The following is a 14,744-nucleotide window of genomic DNA, read 5'->3' on the forward strand; positions in this document are numbered from 1 at the left end:
GCACTACCAGACTAACTAAAAACATAACATGACTTCGTGACAGTGTAAAGGTGTTTGCTGGCAAGAATGTTAGAATAAAAAAAGTTAACGGGAAAAAAAAGGGAGCATCTAATCACTGTAAGTGACCTTCAGATGATAGATAAAGTTAGGGGAAAAGATACAAGCAAAAAAAACACAGTGGAGCACAACAAACTAAACTTATCCCAAGTATAATTCCAGGCAGCTGGCCAGTATCTGTTTGTCAAAATAAGTGTAATGGGGAAAGAAAGAAACAAAATAAGGTATGAAATCTGTTCTAGAACATAGCACATTGGTTTTGTTTGAATAGATCAGGATGTCCTCTATAATTCTTTGAGATAAATTACTTGTTGCTGTACCTTCAATATCAAGCTATGAGTCTTAACATTTTTCTCTCCCTTTCACCCCTCCCCTTTTTTTCCCCACAGCATTTTATAAACATCCAATGTGATATTTTCCTGTGATCAGAGTAAAGAGGGGGTTTAGGCGTTTTTTTACCTATATCACCATGGAAACAAGATCTGTGTATTCATCTACAGCCCTTTTTCTCCAGAGTAAAAACCTTCATTATCTATGCAAGCTTATGGCTAATTGTTCTGCATAAGAGATGGTTGTCTTATTCCTACCCACTATTTTGGAAATTCATTTCATGTAGTTGCACATAACGAGCCGTAAAGAAGGTTTTATGAAGCCAATAATGCAGATATAACACTTGAGGAATTCCTTTTGGATTGGACATATTTATTTTTCCAAACATTTTGTTTGAGAGAAAACGAGATTGCTATCTGCTGTTTCCTTATTTTTTTGCAGGAAAGCAAAGGGTTGTTGACTTCCTCTCCCCTCCCTTCCTTCCTTCTTTCTGAAGGTACTGTACTCATCTGAAAAAAAGAGAACGAAATGATTGTTCCTGTTCTCTTTCTTAAGTCATTTGAAACATTGTCCCTGCTAGTTTTCTAAGTTTACTGCAATCTCTGCACGGGGGGAGGGAGAAAGAGGGAGAGAGACACAGATATTACAAACTTGAGAACAGGTAGAGTTTAGGGCAAGACTCCTTCCAGCTTCAACAATTGGTAAGTTAAGTAAAATTCTTTTATGGTTAACTTTTTAGAAGTGCAATATATATATGCTTTTGTATTAAGAAAAGGCACTAATCAGATACACATTTAACTGATAAAAGGATAATAATCATATGCATTGACAAGCAGTCTATTTATGCTATAAATACCTATAGTCTGGTTTTTAGATACTGGTGCTAATACCATATGGTTTAACCAGAATTTCCCAGTAAGGCTAGAAACAAAGCATAATCTGCTGTGAATTTCGCATATATAAGTCCTACCAGAATCTTGTTACGGGCTTCACTAACTTTATCAGTGCAGTTTCAGCAAGAGTCACTGGGCCATTGCTGAAATATAGAGAGGAGCTGTGTCATAGGCAAATCAATGTATTTCATTTCTCTACTGAAGTCTGCTCCAACCCACCAACCTGTGCTATATCAGGAGAAGAATTAGCAGGGCCATTGTTTTTTTTTCCTTCTAACTGTATTGTGTTTAGGATTACACAGGTTTTTCTCTACTTATCTATGTATATGATTAGTCCAGAAACAGTAACATTTAAGAGGTGTTAAAAAAAGTTCCTGATTCTCTTGTGGAAAAAAAGAAAACAAAAAGTTCATGTTGTGTAGTATATAACAACAGTGAGGCTAATTACCTGCATTAGTAATAGGATGGACTCAATTGTTTATCTGTTGTTTGCATTGTTATAGACACCAATAGCATTTTTCATGTTGGTCATTAATGTATCACAACGATCAGAACTGTCATGTGAAATGAGTGATTGAATGCAAGGGTATGTTTCAAATATTCGAGAGAAAAATCCCCTCCTGCACACTTTTATAGAAGCAGAATGCAGAGGTGGGGGAAGAATTGGGACAGGTGTCCATTTCTTTGCAGAAGGAGAGTTATTCATCTTATGATTCAGTATTTCTTCAAGCTGCATCTCTCTGAAGTGCAGGGTCCTCTGCAGAATGCCCAGAGCCCAGATAGAGAGGCTACAAATGGTGAGCAGATAGGGCAGAGAGCCAGCAGGCAGCTCTAGCTGCCCCTCTCCAGCTCCTGCTCCCACCAGGGTACCTGGGCTGCGCTTCCGCCCCGTGACAGCCTTCTGCTCCCACCCCTCACTGAACCAACTAGCGGAAAGGACTTTCTGCCCCACTCTATCTGGCATCTTTGTGCAAGTTTTTTCATAGGAAGGAATGATCTACCACAAATTCAGCCCAGTTTCTGGGTAAGTTGTAGATTCCGTTTGCTTTGGGAGCAGCTGATGGGTTCTGCCAAAGGAGATTAAAATAGCTTGTTTCTTGAACTTCTTAGCTTAATGTTACAGCTCCATTTAGTTTGGCACCAGTTATTAGGCTTATTTCATTATATTTAACCCACAAAGAATCCTCTGCTAATAGAAAGTGTATGCCAGGCATTGCCGTGAAAACCACTTGCCATATTTTTTGCTTGGGATATCTGGGTTTATTTTTTTGTGACTTATACTGACCCTAATTTAGTAGATTTTTTGGACATCTATTTTGACAGTTACATGTTAAACACCTGGAATACCACTTTTTACTTTAAGTGAGAAGTAGAAGAGTCTTCCAAACACAAAAAAGAACCCCATAAGCTCTACATTTGTAGTGGTATTTTGCTCAAACTGCAGAGTGTTACTTGGGATTGCAATCACTTGTAGGTTTTGGTCTGGTTAGTTCAGAAGTCCGGTTTGTCATATAGGTAAGAGCCAGCCACAGTCTTTAGGTACAGACTTTTTTTCTGAAGATGATAAACATTAATGTATTATTGATTTAGGATGTGTATACAACAAATTCTTTCTCTCAGACATTGTCAGAAATATATAAATAAGAACACGTGTGTTCAAAATCATAGTAGGTGACCAAAAGCAGTACATACTATTTTAAAACCCAGTCCTCAATAATGAGCACAGAGAAAAAACATTTTTAAAGGAATGCTTAGTAATTTGACAGTAAAAAGTAGAGCTTGAATTTCAAACTTCATTCTTAGATTTTACCTCTTGGCTTTATTTTTCCTTCAAATGATACACTTTTGCAGTCATCTGGAGTTTATTTGTTTTCACTTTGTGTAATTTATTGCTGGGAGAGCTCTAACATGATTCAGTATAACAGGAATTTGTAACAGAACTAATATCTTTCTTGAGGTATCAAGAAGATTATTCTTTTGCTGACATGTTATCCTTATCCCACATTGCTGAGATACTTGCAAGCAGAGAAAGGTATAATCTGAGTCTGGTTGGAGTACAGATCTACTACCATCTTATGGCACAAATTAAACATTTGTGAAATGAATTTTCAATTATTCACCTCAACATTATAAAAAATATTGGCACAACAACCAAAACCAAAAAGAGAGAGACTGTGTTTATTTTGCTTCAAGTGTTATTGCTTCTATTGCTAAGAACCATATTTATATATATATAAATAAATATAGCATAAATATATATGCTATATTTATGTATATAGCATAAATATACTCTCAGTTTATGTATTTTCCCAGAGTATTATTTAAAGCCATTATTTCCATTTGATTTGCTCTCAAGTATAATGAAATAAAATGTAGAGGGATTTTCCTTTTTTTTTTGAAATAGAAAAATAAAACCACAAAAGTAATGGCAAAGTTGTTACAGAAACAGGTTGTAGCCTGTGGGAATCTGAAGGTAACATATCTAATTCAAACAGCACAGAAGCTGAGAGAAGTCTTTATGTAAATGTCAGTTGCCTTTTTATGTTTAGGACCAGCTTCTTTAATGGTGAATACTATTGAGAATGGGAGTTTTGGATGCAGAATAGTAGCACTGAGTTACATTCTCAGTAACATTTTGACATCTTTAATGTAGAGATTTTGACCAGGAGTTAATTTGAATCTTTGAATCTTAGTGAGGTTTGGTGTTGTGGTAAGTTTTTTCATTTTTAGTTGGTTTTGGGGGTTTGTTGTTAGTTTGTTTGTTTTTTGAGTGGTTTTGATTCTTTTAAACAAGCTCATCAATAAGAACCTTACCTTCAGACTATCTGGATGCAGAGCAGATAGTGGTGATCTGAAAGCCATGATGTGCATCTCACAGATAAACATAGTGTCATGTTTTTAAAGTGCTGTTTCTAGTAGTGACAAACAGATATACAGGATTTAGAATGGGAGAAGCACAAGGGGATGAATCATGATAGCAACACAAGATAAGCCTAAAATACAGAAGAGTATGGATTATCCCAGAGAATGCTTAAGTTGTTTCTAATCTTTGAAATTGCAAGGACATAATGATGCAGAAAAATGACCGTCTGGATGAATAACTTCATTCTGCTAGGCACATCAACAGAACAGCACCATGAGAAATAAAAACCGTAAAGGCTGCATAAGGTAATAGGGTTTTTCTATGGCTGTGGTTTAAGGACACTAATCAGGTAACACTGTGTAAGGAAACATTAGTTGGCAAAAAATGAGCCATAGCTTTCGATCACTAATGTATGTTCCTCAGTAGCAACTCATGCAATGAAACAAACTGCTCCTTCAAACAGACCTTATAAGTGCTGTGAGACTGCTACAGATTTTTCATTTGTTTGATGGACTGATTTTATACCCCAACCTATTTTTAAGAATAGACCACCTGTTAAAACCAAACAGTGGTTTTCCTCTCGAGTGCAGTAGTTTTCCTCATTCTAGTTTTCCGTCCTAGAAGACCACTGAAAAGGAATGAACATCATCTTGGACAAGAAAGAATTAGATAGAAGCAAATAATGGAAAGTCTTTAAAAAGAAAGAAATAAGTCTGGAAAAAAAATTACTTGGGATTATCTTTTTTCTGCTGAAAAGCTGATATTCTGAAACTGAGACTGCAGCTTTCCATTGCTGCGGATAGAATGGCATTTTATGGGTGATATTGAGATTTTATTCAGTGAAGAGGCCTAAGTTAGTACTCAGCGGTTATTTAAAACACACATTGAGCTGCATGCTGGATATCTGGTTTTTGTTTATGTATATGGCAGGGACTAGTCCTTGCTTGGCTTCTAAAATGCTAATGATCCAATTAAAAATGTTACTTAATATTTTGTTTAGTTCCTTCCAAACTTAATACCTTTTCGACTTGCTTTTGTAAAACAAATGGTTTTATTTGAGCATTACTCTGCTCTTGATAAGCAAAATGCATAATTTTCCTTCTAAACCAACAATGCTTAATGTAAAAACTTCTAATGTCGTTGGGAGTAATTAAACTAAGAAATCATATAGTAAAAGAAAATATTTTTTCTGCTCTGGAGGTTATGGGAAGAAATTATGTGAATAATTGCCCCTTTTTTAAACTTTCATTCTTTATTTCCTGCTTTTTATGTTAGAAACCACTTCCCCCCCCCATTATTAACTATTTGAATGAAGGATGAAACACACTATTTTTAATTTTTCTTCCCTCTCTCCTCTACTATGACATCTAAAATGCAGACACATTTTTCTTTCTACTTTGTGGGTGTGCATGAATTAATCTGATTTAAAGGAAAAAACCTATTTTCCCCTTGCCAATCTTCAAAAACTCTAAACCTGGAAACACCTAACTTTTCATCTGCATATGGTAATTAGCGGTATCAGAATTTAGAGGACACTGAAAAATATAAATGTTACTGAATTGGAAGATTTATTTAATTACAAAAACCTACAAGGTAAACTGAGTCTCCTACATTGATAATATCCCCTTTTGCTAATGAATTTGCAACAGGTACAACTGATTTGAAATTGAAAGCAGGGCTGTAAGAAGGGTCGTGCATTTTCAGTGCTAGAAAGAGAACTAATGCAGAGCAAGTAGGCATTACCCACGCAGTCCTCTGTCTGGAGGTCTGATGAAGAACATAAATCACCTAATTTCCCTGCAAGAAGGAACTTTGAAAGGTGGTCTTCCTAGAATGGAGGAGCAGGTGTGGTGGCTCTGGAATCCCAGAATGAATCACAGAATATTCTGGGTTGGAAGGAATCTGCAAGGATCTTCAAGTCTGGCTCCCGAGTGTCCCATATGGGGATCAAGCCCACAGCTTTGGTGTTATTAGCACCATTATCTAACAGCTGAGCTACTCTCAGGGACGGAAGCATGTGATTTTGCCCCTTTTTGGGGAGCAGCTTGTTCTGACAGCAGCCCCTCAGAAAAACCACAAATGTTTTGGCTGGGAGGGACAAAATGACTTCCAGCCTTCCTCTTCACTAGTTTGTTGATGTTTGTGACTGTGCAAAAGTCACTTATACTTCAGTTATCCCTGTTTAAGCTTGCAGTGTAACTGCTGGGCTCTTTTTTCAGTGATGAAAGACCTTCTGTTTTGTGAAGAGCTCTATGCTGGGTCTGCCACTAAAGACTTTGTAAATTGAAAAGAGTGTGTGCTCTTACCAACACACAATACACTGGATTTAATCCAAACTTATACACACTCTAAAGATATCCAGGGAGATCATTTCGGAATGTAGTTTCAGGTTTAGTCGTTTCTCTGTGCTGCTTTCTAAAGCATCAAGTGTTTCAGCTTGCTACTTTTGCTCCAGGTAAAAATGATTTGAAAGCACTATTTGAAAATGGGCTGTCTGTCATAGAGTACTTTCAGTTAGCATATTATTTTTCTACCTGTTTTCTTTTTCTTAAAATTATTTAAAGTATATATGTATTGAAAACAATATCAGGAGGGGGAAAAGGAAGGGATGACCTGTCTTTAGAGCATCTGTCAGCTTCTAAGGAACACCAGAAATTGTTTGAACCATCTGGTAGACACCAACCCACGCTGGGTCAGTTCCTTAGTGCAGATTTCTGAAGCTATGAAGATCATCCTGTATTTGTCCAAAACTATTGTCCTTTGATAGGAATTCAAGAAAATTGTAGTGAACCTCCTAGAAGAGCAAGATGACAAAAATGTGCTCATAAGTTCACCAGAAATTAAACCCATTCATTTATAAATGTGCAGGAAAATATTTTTTCCACAGCACCACAGCAGGGAATCACACTAGCATGAATGTTATATCAAACAGTTTTCCTGTATAGTGCTGAACTCACAATATGAAGTCACCAAGATTTCCAGAATAATTTTGTATGTCTGTAGGCAGCATTTTGTCAGGATGCTACAGAAGTTGTCACATACATCAGAGGAATGGCGCTGACCAACTCTTCTTTCCTCTGCCAGAAAAATGGAAATACTAATTAATGACCTTAGATTCCAAATATATTAATTGATTTTTTCATGTCCCACGGAAAGCAAACCCCACCTGAACTTCAGCCATAGGTAAAGAGTATCACCAGATATGACAGATAGCACTGGATTCTGTAGGCATATGATTGGGACTCTGGATTTACTCTAATGACTTGAAGTGGAGATTTTCACTAATTTGTTTGCTACTTAAAAATACATGAATAGGCATCCAGTGGAAGGTACTGAATATGATTAGGAGAGTAAGTTGTAACAGAATTCAGTGGGTAATGTCATCCTGCCCAGATCACAACCTTACCTGCTACTGCTCCCAAAACACAGCAATAATTTCTATCAAGTTTTCCTGGTTTTTATATGTAATACTTGCTTTTTTTCCCCGGGAAAAATTCCTGGGTAGAATGACCGGGGGTGAGGTCATGGGGATGTGGGCAGGAATTGCTAGAGAGAGTTATATTAATGTATAAGGTGTTTTTTTACAAAACTTTATTTTATATTGCTGGCTGGCCATTCTTACTCATGTTGTCGTGGTGTAGAGTCGCAGTGGTTTGATGGGGTTTCTTGGTTTTCTTTTTCTTGTGATGAAAATCTGAACTGAGTTAATATCCAGTTCAAGTCTTTGTAATCACCCACCTCGAAGGATTAGTACGAGAATGGTTTGGGAAATGTTCAGAATCTCAGATTTCATACTATATTGAGTTTTTTCTCACTATTTCTTTTTTTTTCCCCCTTTGGCAAAAAATAATTTCTTGTTTGTTTGTAGCTCTAGTCTCTGTTTCAGTATCTGCTGATGACACTTGGCTAAGTTTGAGCTGTCATTCCCGTGCCATATCCTAGTTTATTGAATTCAGTAAAATAGGCATTTTACATCTGTTTCGGCTTAAAATAATTAATCTCAAGAATTTTTTCCTGTATTTACCATAGAAATTTGTTTTCCAGTTGATGAAAATCACAGAAGCAAGATAAACATTTGCTTTAAATTTCAGATTTTCTGTAGTTGTGGCAACAAACTAATGCTTATTTTTAAAACTTTCTGGAAATCAAAAAATAATTAAAGGCAATATGCAGGATTCATTTTGAGGATCGGAGAGGGAAAGTGTTGGTTTGTTTTTTTTTTTTTTACTATTCAGTCAAGGAGAAGATTCTAGTTTGGCATCACAGGTAAAGAGCAAAGACAGAGAGGAAGGTATCTTAAATTACTTCCTTGCAGATGTTTCATATGATCAGTCAAGAATACCATTCTGTGCTGGGGACTAATAATACTCCTCTGTGTTTAAGAAAAACTAGACTTTCCTAAAAACTAATGTGTTTTGGAAACTTTCTATGAAATATCTCCCATACAATCCTCCTCAAGCATGTGTGCACATTTTACATGGTATGTTCTTTTTTGAGGTACCTGCAATGCCCAGAACAAGCAATTTTGAAGTACATGGAATTAAATGCTAATGCAATGCAGCTGACTGGATTGAAGAACCAAGTTGAAGGTGGCCCTTAGCTACCCTTTAAGATAACAAAGAGATAGGAGGAGAACAGACCATCTCTCTGGCCTCCATATATGATAAGGACACTGGGACTACAGGAGGAAGAAAAGCCCAATGCATTTCCTTTTTAAAGGTCATGAATGCCAGTGAAAGGTTTACTTTCAGAATAACAGCACAAGCAGGACAGCATGAGGGTTATGGAAGGGCATGCCTTTTTGATCATTCTAATTTTGGATGTTCTGCATAACTCTGTTATTTTTCTTAAAATAACACACTGTACAGCTCAAAACCTCTCTGTTCTCTTTATAGTGTTTAATGACTATGTGTCCTTAAAGGACTCCACATTGTATTAAAAATCACTGTTTTACTACCAGATCATTCCTAATAGTTACAATACCTATATGGTGAGAAAAGTTTCATTAATGTTATTTGATAATTTTCCAGAGGAAAAACTATTTAATACCTAGGAATCCTGTGGTGCCAGAAATGTACTATTTTAATTTGCAGTGGCAAATATGTGATAGACAGGAAATAGGGATGGAATGATAGGACTTCTATAAACAGTGATTAAAGTGACTCCACATACTTTATAAAGGAAGGGACACATCCACGGTTCCAGCCTATGACATGAAAATTCCTTATTCATTTAAGAAAAGGAAGAAATTTGTCTAATTGTCATCACCTCATAACTGTCAAATACCAAATCTTGTTCTCAACTATACCACAGATTTTCCATAATTATTTCAGTACAATACAGATCACTCCAGAGAGAGAATTAAGTCAGTTGCTTACGATGAATTGTTTAATTGAATAGTCAGCTGGGCTGGCCAATCCACCATTAATTCCAATTCCTAGTCAGAGCAGGATCGAATTACGTTTCCACCCTGTCTGCTGGCACCAGTTAAACTGTGCATTTAGAACTCTGCTACTACATGTGCTTCAGATGTCACCATCATGGCCAGTTTGATCTTGTCAGCCCTGAACTTTGGTCATGATCTGAAAACTCAGTACATCATTGCCCAAATGCTCTTGGGGACCCGGTCCTGCAAGAATATTTATATGTAACTCAATATACACTGATGACATCAAATTCAGGGTAAAATATAACAGGTAAAAGACGGGAGACTTTGATTCATTTCCCTCCTCCTTCCTGATGAGTTTGGTCACACATCTCTATTCTCTTAAGGGAGTGTCCTAGCTAAAGCCTGCGAGGGTGACCCTGGTTGTCTTTGACGGGAGCTGGACCTTTAGACAGATAAAAGTGCAAGTGCCAAGGGGCGGGGAGCAGAGAGAGGTCTAACGTGTTTTTTGAGTGCTGCGAACTCCATGCCTTTAGCGATAGGTCTGTTCTGCTCCCAGGTGTCACTTCTTTAGGTTTATTGAAAGTTTAAGGCACTTTACCATCCTGAGTGATTACATTTATAGCTTGGCTATGGTGTCAGGCTTCTTCCAGTTCATTCTGCCTTGTAACCCCTTCTCTGCAGTGCTAAAACTCCAGAAGAAGGGAGTGAGGATCCAGTATGGGTGAGTGAAATTTCTTTAGGTACATCCTCGTTCTAAACTCAGACCTGCACTCATTTCCTGGAGAACAGCTCTTGGCACTCAACCTTTCTTTTCTGTTTTATTTTCAAAACAGGTGTAATTAGTCTGGGGTAATTAGTCTAATACAATTTCTTCTTGACATGAACATAAGAGCACCTTCAAATGCAGCTCAGTGCCACACACCTGTCAGCCTTCTTGAGGCGGTAGTTCACCCTTGCATATCCTCCAAATTTCTATTCGGAATATGAATATATTTTGCTTTCCTGTTTTTGTGACGGTGGGGGGGAAACAAAGGAAAAGGAGAGGAATTATACATTTAAGAACCCTAACTAATAGAGACTCTGCAGCTGAACCGTTACCAGCAAAAATGATCCATCTTTACAGTGACAAAATAATGGTTTCTAAAGATGGGGCAAATGGAAGCAGGAGAGGGTCTGCTGTTCAGAGAGTTGGTAGGGAGATGGAAAGCGAGGCATAAGCAAAATAATCTACAGTATGTTTGGGCTTCAGTGGACTTTAAGATAAAAAAATAGAAGCACTTCAGGGAAAGGTAGATTGAGAAGAGTGTATGTGGGCATATCATCTCCTGCACAGTGCAGCTGTCAGTGCCTGGGCTCCTCTCTAAATCTTGGAGGCACAAGACTTTCCATCAAACCACTGAGAGGTATGTCACATCCCCAGAACACAGTACCTAACTCTGTATGTCCCTCAGCTCACAAGAAACAGTTCTTTGTGGTTTTTATCCTAAATAACTTTTATCCGCATCCATGCTTCATTGAATAAGAAAAAGCCAGAATGCAACATCTTTAGTTCAGGAAAGCATGAGCCACAGATCTGAGAACCTGTCTGAAGATCATGCTGGAAAGTTGACATGACACTATGTCCTATACCTTGTATTCTTCACAAGACCAAGATTTTGAGTTAGCTACACTGCTAGCCTGAGCTGATATGTATGGTTTTACATCTTCCTGTGCCTTACCAGCTGCTCTGTTTCAGGATACACTTAGCAGGTTTCTGTGGAGGAACGGAGAAAGACAAGAGTTTGGGCCAGAGCCCATCCTGCTGTGAGCAGAGATGGGGCAGGGCTGTACTGTGAACCCAGAGGAAGAGATCTGCTGGTGAGCAGCTATTCCCCCTCCTGCTTCCTCCCACTCTAAAGCAGCCTTGAATTTCATGATGGTACCAGCAAATCAAGAAGATGGAGGTACTTAGCTGAGGACAAATAATCTTTGTCCCCTGACACTTTTAGATCGGATGATTTGCTCTGCCTTGTAGGCTCCTGTCATGTGCAGCTGTGGTTTGGTGTGGCTGTGTATAAACAGCTAGCACTTCAGAGCCTGTGGACTTAACATCCATGTCGTTATGCAGGTTGTCTACGTGTTGCTGACCCTTTTAGCAAACAGAATAGAGTGAACAACAAATGGAATACAGAAGTGAAGAGGTAAGGACATATAAGAGAAGAACTAAGAAAACTCATAAAGAGGAAGAAAAAAAAGAAAAAAAAATAAAAGAGAAAGGAGGATAAGAAGAAGAGAAATAAAGAACCAAAACAGCAGTGAGCCTAAACTGTACTCAAAACCCACTTTGTACATACCCAGAAATGACTAGAGAGGTCCATGAGGCTAAAGTACTGCTAAAGGCATTGCCAGTAAGGCCCTAGAGTTAGGCCTAGAGTAAGGCCCCCAGTGGTTAGCCCAGCCATTCTGCTCTGAGACCTTCATCCTCTGTCCTGTTAGACAACAGAAGAGTAACAGCAAAGGTTTCCCTAAGGTAAGGACAGAGTGCACATAAAAGCAGTGAGAGAGAGAGCAAACCATTTTGCTAAACTGACAACATGGCACTCATAGTGGGGAGAAGAAATACATCTGCAGCTACCTCACTATAGCATCTGGCAATCTTTTTTTTTTTAAATCTAATTAATGAATGATTGAAAAGCAAATTATGCCGTAAACTACTCTATAAACATATCTGATACCACAAACAGTGCCCCATCTCTGGCAGCGTGGGTAGTGGGACAGCTCCAGACTTTCAGCAAAGTCTAATCTAATCTAATTTAGTCTAATCAAAATCTAATTTAATGCTTTCAATAATTACCAGAACAAAAATAATCTGTAAATTATGGGAAAGTGAATGTGTGTTCATTTTGATACTATTTTAGAGCATTTGCTCTATTACAATGAATACCAAGATAACTATACTCCTCTGATAATGCTTGTAGTGTTTCTTTCTCTGAAATAAGTACAAAACCAAGTTACATGCATATCCAAGATGACTTCAAAATCTACTCTATAGGCAGTGCAGCCAAATGTGTGCTTATTAAACTTCTCTATTTCCCAGCTAAAATAAAAAAAAAATTGTGCAAGTTAAATTTGGGAATAACAAAGACAATGCAGGGAGGCTATTTCTATTACACAGTTTTCTGTATTTCTTTGTATTGATGTCATCTTGTAGACTATATTAATGCAGCTACACTGGATAGGAAGCCCTAGGAGCAAAAGGAATATCTGAAGTGTTAGAACTTCAACCATGAAGCAAGAAAGGTGCCAAAATAGTAAATGAAGTAAAAAAATTATTTAATAAATAAGGTGTCTTTGAAAGTTTGTTGCTTGTTTCATCTGCTTGCTGTGTCATGTTAAGCTGTCAGATTTTTTTAATCAATTAAGTTTCTTTGTTGTGTGATTGTATGATTTACATTAAGCTTGTCTGCAAATGTTACCAGCTGCTAACTTCTGAGGATATAAATAATTTTTTCGTTTGGTTGTGCCACAGATGGGTTCATATCTCATTGGACAATAGAACCCATAACAAAAAAAATTCTAAGAATTACTTTCAGACTTCATTGGAAGTCTTCCCACAAACCTTAATGAGCTCTGATTATGCCCTAAGAACAATTATAAAGATGATCACTTTACCAAGCATTTACTGAGAAAAAACCCCCCACATTTCTTGGTGGAAAGAAGAAGTTTTAACTTGAAGTCTGATACCAGCAGATGAAGGTAATTTCCCAGGGAGAAGTGAAAAGACAGCGAGCTCCTTGGTACTATCATACTAATGTAGGAAGAAAAAACCTGATCTAGTCCACTTCTCATTTTCAGTCATTCCAAGTCATTTTTGTGAACAATTGTTTACTTGTTTTCAATTCTAAGTCTATTAATGATGGTAATCCAAAAAGGGAAGAGGGATATATGTGACAATACTTTTATCTTGATAGTGTTCTCCATTTAAGCAGACATTTGTCTCACAAAAACATGGGGCAAGAAGCCTTATGTCAGTAGACAATTATGCTAATGGTTAAATCATGGACTTCATTTGACACCAGGTCTACATGCATGTGAAAGTGAGAAAACAAGCGTTTGTAGAAGTGGTATAGAAAAAGATTTGACTAAACTCAATGACTGTTATTTCCAGCTCAAGCCTGTTTTTCTAAAGGCTTCCACAACATTTGTGTCTCTCTATAATCAGTATCCACAGTTATTGATTCTGAATACTTTCCCTAAAACCATATTTAATTTTACAAGGTAGTCCAAAGTTTTGTCTTCTCCCATCTCCAGATTGAGGCAAAAAAAGTACTCTCTTAATTTAAAATGTAAATAATATTTTAGGTTAGCTTCAAATACTGTAGCATAAAATCTTCAAGGCTGTTTTGTGTATGTTAACATATATTTAGTTTACATATAACATGCACACAGTTTATATATTCAGATAGAACATATTAACATACACTCAGTATACGTTAATAGAGTCAATTTTTCAAAACTGTGCGCTTGAAACATGGATATTTACGCATGGAGAACATGGATAGAAAATACAGCTTGCATGGACTTCTCTAAAGAATAGGACAGTAGGGTTGACACTGATTTTAGAGAAGTTCTGTTATGGGTTTGAACACAATCTTTTACCTTCTGTCTGGAAGGGTTCATACTGCCACTGAAGGAAAATAGCAAGGAAAATTGTAAGGAGGGATCAGATGTGTACTAAATGAAAATACTTGATTACCAGTAATGGATATATTCACATTTATATAGGTATTTTTGGCATTTTCAAAATCTGACAAATAGCTCAAAGCAGTGTGTCATTGAGCAGAGAGCACCTTCTCACTGTTGAAGTGAAATGAATTCATCACAGTAAAGTTTCTTTGTCAGATCCTGAGACAGATGCAGTTTTGCATCAATAGTAAATGAGAGAAAATGTAAGTAATTTGGTGCTTAGTTCAACAGTTGTATGACTGAATAAATTTAAAAAGATAATGTATTTGGAAGTACAGACTGAGAGCCCATTAAACCTACTAAGATAATGATAATTATCACCGTAATAACGATTGACAAAAAACAGTGATTGAGAAAAACCCAGATGGTAGTTCAATAAGGCTGAAGCTCAAGAACTGCTCAACTTTAGCTCAAGAAATGTAATAGTGTTAAATTTGTCGCTAATACTTCCCACATCCAACACATTTTTTCATTTTTTTCCTTATAG

The 14,744-nt window shown here is 37.1% G+C and overlaps 1 protein-coding gene across 7 annotated transcripts in view; it reads left to right on the plus strand.

The window, feature by feature from the left end:
• The first annotated feature begins 957 nt into the window (after window positions 1-957).
• ZNF366 (zinc finger protein 366) overlaps window positions 958-14,744 on the plus strand; it is a 34,709-nt gene continuing 20,922 nt past the window's right edge. For 2 of the 7 annotated variants that reach the window (XM_017808305.1, XM_017808311.1), the window contains exon 1: window positions 958-1,088. The gene's annotated coding sequence lies outside the window, so the exon portion shown is untranslated. Of the gene's footprint in view, window positions 1,089-2,190; window positions 2,305-11,347; window positions 11,390-11,418; window positions 11,476-11,639; window positions 11,713-14,744 lie in introns of those variants that run through there. The other 5 variants (XM_017808309.1, XM_017808308.1, XM_017808310.1 and 2 more) reach the window with 5 other exon arrangements.

Source organism: Lepidothrix coronata, unplaced genomic scaffold, assembly GCF_001604755.1.
Source record: "Lepidothrix coronata isolate B3197 unplaced genomic scaffold, Lepidothrix_coronata-1.0 Scaffold22, whole genome shotgun sequence".
Classification (NCBI taxonomy): Eukaryota; Metazoa; Chordata; class Aves; order Passeriformes; family Pipridae; genus Lepidothrix; species Lepidothrix coronata.